Source organism: Megascapheus bottae, chromosome 2 (genome assembly GCF_031878675.1).
Source record: "Megascapheus bottae isolate mThoBot1 chromosome 2, mThoBot2.hap1, whole genome shotgun sequence".
Classification (NCBI taxonomy): domain Eukaryota; kingdom Metazoa; phylum Chordata; class Mammalia; order Rodentia; family Geomyidae; genus Megascapheus; species Megascapheus bottae.
Window position 1 is genome coordinate 27,546,983 of NC_143510.1, and position 8,579 is coordinate 27,555,561.

An 8,579-nucleotide genomic window follows, 5' to 3' on the forward strand; every position below is an offset into this window, starting at 1 on the left:
TTGGCTTATGGTTTTGGAGGATTCAGCCTGTTGCTTTGGGGCCTGAGTTAAGGTAGTATATCATGGAGGGCAGGACAAAACTGCTTACTTCATGGCCAAATTACAAAAAGATAGTGACTCTAAGACCTCCTACTAGGCTCTACCACTTTCTAGTAATGCTAACATGGAAAGCAAGATGGGACTCATATATGGGTCTTTGGGAGGAACATTGAAATGTAATATATTTATAGAAGGTATATTTTGGGGATTATAAATTATATCTTAGAACAATGAGGAGGAGGAGAAAGAGGAGGAAAGAAAGGAGAATGGAAAGGGAAATAGAAAGGGAAAGTTAGAAGGAAAGAGAAAGTTAGGAAGTGGTATGAAGGACTTTTGGAATATTGGTGATACTTTGTGTTGTTGGTCACAACAGTATGTTCATTTTGTGAAAATTTGTCAAGCTGTTCGTTTATGCTTTTTGAGCTTTATTTTCTTTTATGTTGGCACTGGGGCTTGAACTCAGAGACTGGTGCTGTCTTTTGGTATTTGAGTCTACTACTTGAGTCACAGCTCCACTTCTGGCTTTTTTCTAGTGAATTAGAGGTAAGAGTCTCCTAGACTTTCTTGCCTAGGCTGGCTTAGAACCAGGATCTTTAAATCTTAGCTCTTACGTAACTAGTATTACAGAGGTGAGCCATTAGCACCTAGCTTCTATATGAACTTTATATCCCAGTTTAACAACAACAACAAAAAGTCAGGGGTAGAGGCATGTGGCTCAATTGGTAGAGTGCTGGCTAGCAAAAATGAAGCCTTGAGTTCAAATCCCTGTACTTCTATGCCCCTGAAAAGTCAGCTAAGATAAAGATGTCATTTCTTCTCAGTTATTACTTAAGTGTTTAATGAAACTGAGTGTTATGACTTTCCTGTTTGTTACTTTGTAAAATTACATCACTCTGCCAACTTTGGATCATGATGTTAGGAGTTCAGGTTTTGTGTAACTTAATACCAAAAGGGGTTATAACAAGATATATTTAGCTAATCACATGAGTGCTTCAAGAAATTCAATGGAAACCATTGTTCCTTAATTATTCACAGCAATTATTGCATGGACAATATTCAGTAGGCAACCAAAATAAATGGTTGTTTTAAGAGGGCTGCTTGGAACAATCAAATCATCAGTCTCAAAAGTCCCCTCTCTCAGCCCTGTTCTCCTGCTGCCTGCCAGAGTCTCAGTTCTATATTTATCTCTTCAAATCTGAAGTACAGCAATTAGTTATTATAATAAGAGCCACCAATTTATTGTGTGCTGACTTCACGCCAAGCACTGCATTATCGGACTTTTCCATATTTTAATTGTCTCAACAACCCTGTGAGGGAATTGTTTTGACAGAGGAGGAAACTTGGGCTAAGAGGCTTCTGAGTGGGTCCAAGCCTGTGGTGCTAGAAGTGACAGAGCCAGAGAGCAAGCTGGGTCACACGCAGACATCCGGACCTGACATCAGTAATAGGAAATGAGTGAGTGACATGAGTGAGATGATTCTGAATCCCAAAACATGGCTCTTCACATGGTTACTATAGTGACTGCTCCTCATGATGCTTTTGCTTTCTGCTGAGATGACAATGCAGCCACTGTCAGCCACTGAGGTGTGGAGCCCCCGTCACTATCCTGATTCCCAAGGGATACCTTCTCACCTTGTCATTCTGACTATATTCCAGAAGCTCCTGGAACATTCTCAGATTCTATACTATGACTGCTTCACAAGTATTACCAATTTTGCCTTGTATAAAGCATAGGAATTATAGAGGGTAACGGAAGTGGGGCAGGGATAACCTTTCCTTCTGTTCTTTTGTAGTAAAAGACTAGCCGGAGGAAAACATACCAATTTATTTCTTCAAAGTTTTACATGATTGGGAACCTTCATAAGAAAATGTTTAAACTGACTGTTTTTGTTATTCTGGTGCTGGGGCTTGAACTCTGGGCCTCATATCCTTGCTTAGCTTTTTCATTCAAAAATGGTGCTGTTTCACTTGAGCCTCCACTTCTGGATTTAGGTCAATTAATTGAAGAGTCTCAAGGATTTGTCTGCACAAGCTGGCTTTGAAATGTGGTCGTCAGCCCCTGAGTAGCTAGGATTAGAAGCATACAACTTATATCTATATACAGCTTATCCTGAGCCTTTTATACTTTTATACTAGGTTTGATGGAGAGTGAACAGATGGTAGGAAGTGTGAAAAGACAAAGGTATAGGGTTAAGGTGGTAAAGAGGGGAAAGCTATCAGTGCCTGTTTGCATATTTTCGCATCTCTGCATGTTTAGATGTCCCATGACTATTCCTCTGAGCATCTCTTATATGAGGAGCTTATGACTTGCTTCAGGGAAGGTTGGAGAGTTCTTCCTGTGCCTTTTGTCTTTCATTTTTCTTCAGTGTGAGGTATTCACCATTGCAAGATGCCGCATATTGGAGTAGCATGTTCTGAACTCCATCAGAACAACCTTATTTCAGACAGGCATGCAGAACTGACAGCACTGTATTTGAGGTGAATGCCCCTCACTGGATGAAAGGTGGAGTAGAGGCACCAGGCAAAAAGAAATGTGGAAAGAAAAGGATGCTCTGGTAGCTGGGTAGATGAAGTCTGAGAGAGGCTGAGTATTAAGCAGGAACAGGGCCGTGTGTACGTGTGTGTGCGCGCGCGCTGGTCCTGGGGATTGAATTTAGGACAGTGTCCCTTTTTGCTCAAGACTGGCACCTTACCATTTGAATCACAGTTTCATTCCTAGCTTTTTGGTGATTAATGGGTGATACATCTCTCAGACTTTTCTCCTGGGGCAGTTTTGTAGCACAGTCCTCAGATCTCAGCCTCCTGAGTGCAGGCATGAGTCACCAGTGCCCAGCTCAAGGTCTTCCTTAGGGCAGGCTCTCCTTGCTAAACTAGAGAACATGTGCAGGGGGAGTGGCTTGGGTTAGATATAGGGAGGGCGGGCAAACCAAGGCCTGAAATGCGTTACCAACACATGTGTAGGGCACTGGGCAGTCAGGGAGCTAAGACTCAGAAGCTAGAATGTATACAAGCCTTTTGCAGGCCAGCTGGTAATGCTGTAGTCAGGTAGTTTACCTGGTTACTTCCAGGTGACACAGAAAGCCTGTCAGGGTCAGTAAATGTTTCAAAGGCAACACATGGAGACATTCTTGGAGCTAAAGACCAAAGCCAGGATATCCTGGGTCCAGTGTCTCATTCATTCTCTGTAATTACAGGGGCACAATGCTGAAGAGGACAGTGACATCCAAGGCACTGAAGGCCTTTCTCTCACTGCTGGTTAAGAACCAGATTCCTTTCCCTGGACCCAGAGCTCCCAGCTGAGTTCTGGAAGCTGATTAAAAAGAAGGCCCAGAAACAGCTGGTAATTAGAAACCGTATAAAAAGGAAGAATACTCTCTTCAAACTTACCTAAGCATCTCCATGGCTGGAGGTTGGGGAGGTACTGGGAGCTGCAGCCTGCTGGTCACATCTGCCCATGCAGGGACTGCAGACATGGCCAGGGGCAAGAAGGGGAAAGGAGCTGCTTAGGAATTTACTGGGGTAGCCAGAGAGGGCCATGTGTATGCCCAAACAAACTGGTAACATCAAGGACACCAGGAACAAAAGGGACTTAGGAGAAGAGGTATATTCATGAATACACACACACACACACACACACACACACACACACACACACAGAGAGAGAGAGAGAGAGAGAGAGAGAGAGAGAGAGAGAGAGAGAGAGAGAGAGAGAGAGAGAGAGAGAGAGAGAATATATGAGTATTCCTGCCCAGTGTGGCAAGCAAAAACAAGTGGTTGATCCAAGTTAGTGGAGTGGTATTAGATGGCAAGACCCATCTCTCCTTCTCCCTCTTTATCTCCACCACCATCGCACTGTGTCCAATCAGTGATTGGAGGCCAGAAGGAGGAAGATTGTGGTGCCGGCTCCTCATTGGGTTGCCAGATAAAACACAAGATGCTTGTATTTAAGGCAATACTTGGAACATACCTATCCTAAAACATGATTCATCGTCTGTCTGAACCCTGAGTTTAACTGAGTGTCCCATCCTCATTTACTGTCTCTGACAATTTAAATTGTTGATGAATGAACAGGAATTTGATGAACAAAGGGAAGGGTATACCATCCTGAGGAAAAGCATGCACACACAAAGACCTGGGATAAGGGAGCTGTGATTCGTGTAAGGAACTAAGCACTGTCTATTCAGTGTGGTGGACAAGTGGGAAGGAATTAGAACGTCCTGAACTGACAGGGATCTGGTGAGTATGTGCTAATGTCAGGGACAATACATGACTCCATTCCTCTTTCACAATGCTATTAGGAGCCAGCTGAGAAGCAGGAAGGTGAGGAGCAGGAAGGGCAGGTCCTATAGGAGTCATAGGCTAGGAAGTCAGCAGAGGTCTTCCTGAGGAGATGCTTAAGGATGGGGATGCCGGCATCCAAGGGCTAGGGGACCCGTGTTCTCGGCAGCATAGCATAATGGAAATCCCTGAGGAGAAATAATGGGTGACAAGTTCCAGGAACTGACATGTGGCTAAGGAGACTGGGAGCTCAGGCGGGATGGCAGAAAGAGTCAAGAGAGGTGGCTGGTCTTTGGATTGGATCCCGAAGGTAAAAGGCCATGCAGGAGTGGAAAGCAGACAGGTGACATGACCAGCTTTATGCTCTCTGAGGTGACTCAGGCTGGAGAGAGAAGGAGAGACAGGCAAGCAAGGAGGCAGAAAATGAGAGAGACCAGTGAGAGAACTACTCCAGATGTCCAGAACAGACACATTGGTGGCCCAGCCTAAGAAGGATGGTGGTGAAGAGGAAGAGGGAACAGGAGGAATGGATCCAGGCTGCACTGAGGGGGAAGACTTGGCAAGCCTGGGTTTCCTGGCACTGGGAAGTGAGGGGGAGAGAGGAGCACAGTGACTCAAAGCTGTTGGTTTGGGCAGATGGAGGATGGTGGCGCCATTTGCAGAGCTGAGCTAAGGACTCGGGAGGTTTGGGGGTGGTGGAAGAGAGTTCTGGCTTGCACATGTAGAGGGTGAGGAGGTTGGTGGTGGACTATGGGACAATAGGCTGTGAGGGAGGAGAACACCATGTGGAGAGAGCCGTGTGCGGCTCGTGTGCGACTCTCCTCTCCCACTCTTAGCCTTGGTCGATGACTTCATCTTTCTTGCTTAATCCTCTCTTCTGTCCAGTGAAATGGCAAAACCCTTGTGTTATATGGAGGGTGTGGTGACCCCTACGCTGCTGTCCTCAGGTGACTACCCTGTCCACACTGTAGTAGGGCTGGTTTGTGGGACTACATGTGTTTGTTATTTTCAAGGTTAGCTTATAAAGTCAAGGTGGCTTCTGTCAGGAGAGGCTTCTATGAGGGAATTAGTGCCTCGTGCTCCATGTGAATAAACTTATAGGTGAAATCTCAGCCCTCTAAGAACTGACTATAGCCCCTGGGGGCACAGCTGGACTGATGGACACACCCTAAGCTACTTCCAAAATCCTGATCCCTTCCATAGGGAAGGGTAGACAGAGCTTGAACCCAGGGGGTGATGTCCCTGATCTTTTTCACTTAAAGCTAGTACTCTACCACCTGAGCCACAGCTCTACTTCCAGTTCTTTAGTGGTTAAATGGTGATAGTCTTATGGATTTTCCTCCCCAGACTGGCTTCGAACTATAATTCTCAAATCTCAGCCTTCTAAGTAGCTAGGATTATAGGCATGAACCCTGATGCCTGGCTTATTTTGCTTTTTGAAACATGGGCTTGCTATATCACTCAAGCTGGCCTCCAACTCAGGATCCTCCTGCCTTCGCTTCCCTAGTGCTGGGATTACAGTGAGCACTGCCACACCCAGCTAGTTTCATTCCTAATTTAAGAAGTTCAGGTAACTTCATTAGTAAAAGCACAGAAGCAGAGAATAACTTAGAAAAATGGTAGTCATATCTTATTCATAAACATGTACATAAAAACCGTAAAGTATTAGCAAATGGAATCCAGTGACAACTGAAAAAAAACAGCATAGGAATGGTTATGATGTAGATGGTTTTATAATAAAAACCATGTTTATAATTCATTACATTGAAGAGGGATTCCACATTTGATTTAAAAAAATTCAGCACATTCATAGTAGAGTAGAATAGTGTTTCTTAACCCTGATAAAGGTTGATCCATCAAAATCTATAACAAATATTGTACTTAATAGTAAAATGTTAGAAGCAATAAAGAACAAGCTTGAAATGCTCATCTTTGCCAGTGTTATTCAACACAGCAGGGAACTCAGTCAGAACAGGGAAGCAAGGAAGAAAAAAGGAACTAGAGGCATGGCTCAAGCTGTATAGTGCTAGCCTTGAGTAGAAAAGCTAAGGGAGTTCAAATCTCACTATGGGCACACACACAAGAGAAAATAAGACTGAACAGGAAGTTCAAACTGTTATGACTTGGACACTCTGATTATTTATATACTGGTCAGTTTAAGAGGCTTATTAGAAATAAAAAGGAGTCATGAAGTTTGCTAAATATAAGTTAAAACATTTGGTAAGTTTTGAAATATTTGAGTTTGAAAATAGAATTCACAATACTAATAAAAGCTTTACTATGTGAAGAAATCAGTAAAGGCAAAACTGTAGTTATTCCTGTTTTTATTTGGAGAACAAAACTGTTCAGAAGCCTGATGACTCTCCCAAGAATACCAGAAAGTCATTTGGGTGCCAGTGTCTTATACCCCAAATCCTAGCTACTCAGGAGGCTGAGGATTTGAGGATTGTCTGTGAGACTCTAAATTATCTCTAAACACCAAAAAGCCAGAAGTAGAGCAGTGGCCCAAATGGTAAAACATTAGCCTTGAGCAAGCAAGCACAGGGACAGTGATCCAGACTGTTGTGCACGCACATGCAAACAATACCGGAGGCAATTCTGGACTTTTAGTGGCACTAAATCCCAAAGAGCTGAGTCTTGGATAATTTCTATGTTGGCTTCTTGCAAAAAATAAAAACTGGAGCCAGCAGTGGCTCATGCCTGTAATCCTATCTACTCAGGAGGCTGAGATCTGAGGATCAAGGTTCAAAGCCAGCCCTGGCACAAAAGGACCTGAGACTTATCTCCAATAACCTCTAGAAAATCGGAAGTGGAGCTTGGCTCAAGGATAGGGAAGTGGGGCTTGGCTCAAGGGTAGGGTGGTAGCATGGCCTGAAGAACTCAAGGACAACACCCAGGCCAGATCTCAAGCCCCATGACCCACAAAAATAAATAAATAAATAAATAAATAAATAAAACTGGGGACCTGGAATTTGGCCTAGTGGTAGAGTGCTTGCTTAGCATGCACAAAGAGAGGGGTTTGATTCTTTGGTACCACATACATAGAAAAGCCAGAAATAGTGCTGTAGCTCAAGAGTGCTAGCCTTGAGGAAAGCCCAAGGATGGTGCTCAGACTCTGAGTTCATGCTCCTGGACTGGAAAAATAAAATAAAACTGGTGGGTCAGAGATTAGTTCAATAGAGAAAACATGCTGAGTTTATAAGGCTCTGGGCTCAGTCACCAATATGACAAAACAAGATCCCCAAGATCTTGCACTTTTCTAATTATAAAATCAATATTCACATATTGTAGAAATTAAAGTCTAGACCATTTAGAAGTAATAAAGCAGCCGGGCATTGTAGCTACTCAGGAGACTGAGATCTAGAGGATCATAGTTTCAAGTCCCTGTAACTCCATCTTCAAAAAAACCAGCAAAAGGCAGGGTTAGAGGTATGACCCAAGTGTAAGCCAAGCAAGCGGAGATCCTAGTACTGCCAGAAAAAAAAAGGTACTAAGACAGTAACATTCACTAATAACTTTTGTGTATTTCCAGGAACACTAAGTATCTTTGTGAGCACATTATAATGTGGCACCAGTTATATTGATGAAGCATGTTATTTATTTAACCTACCAATCTGAGTTTATGGACAAAGGCCAAATATCAACTATGCTGTTACCAATAAAAAATTCCACCTAAGAATTTCCTTGCTCACGTGCAGACATGAAAGCCAGGTGAGTTTCTAAGAGTACTGGTTCTTTAGTGGAGAAAGAAAAAAAAAAGAAGCAACTTCCAGTGACTGGGCCCATCTGGAAGGGGACAGTAAGCTAGCTAGGTGGAAGCGAGTGGAATTTGGCACAGCTCTATGCCTTAAGGCTTTAGGTCACTTCCCTGCAGCCTTGTTCTCTTGGCTGCAGTGGCAACAGTATCCCTGCCAGGCCTGTCTAGGACTGAGCTGCTTGGAGCCTTTGCACCAGTAGTTTCCTTTGCTGAAGCTGGCTCTGTCTCCCCATCTGGCTGACCTTCACTGGCCCCATAGGCTGGAGAGGTGGAGCTTTCTCAAAGCCAGGAGCGGCTCTGGACACTGGCCTGGCCCCCAGGTCTTCCTTGTCCCCTGAGTATGAAGCAGGGGATCCTTCCCTTATTCTCCACCAAAGTTTTCTATCCTGCCCCTCCCAACATCTAGGATCCTGTTATTCTACTCTGGGTCTGGGTCTAGGGACCCCCATGGTCTTGGTGGCTGTTGTACTGTTCCAGGCCTGGCACGTGGTGGGGTCCACAGAAG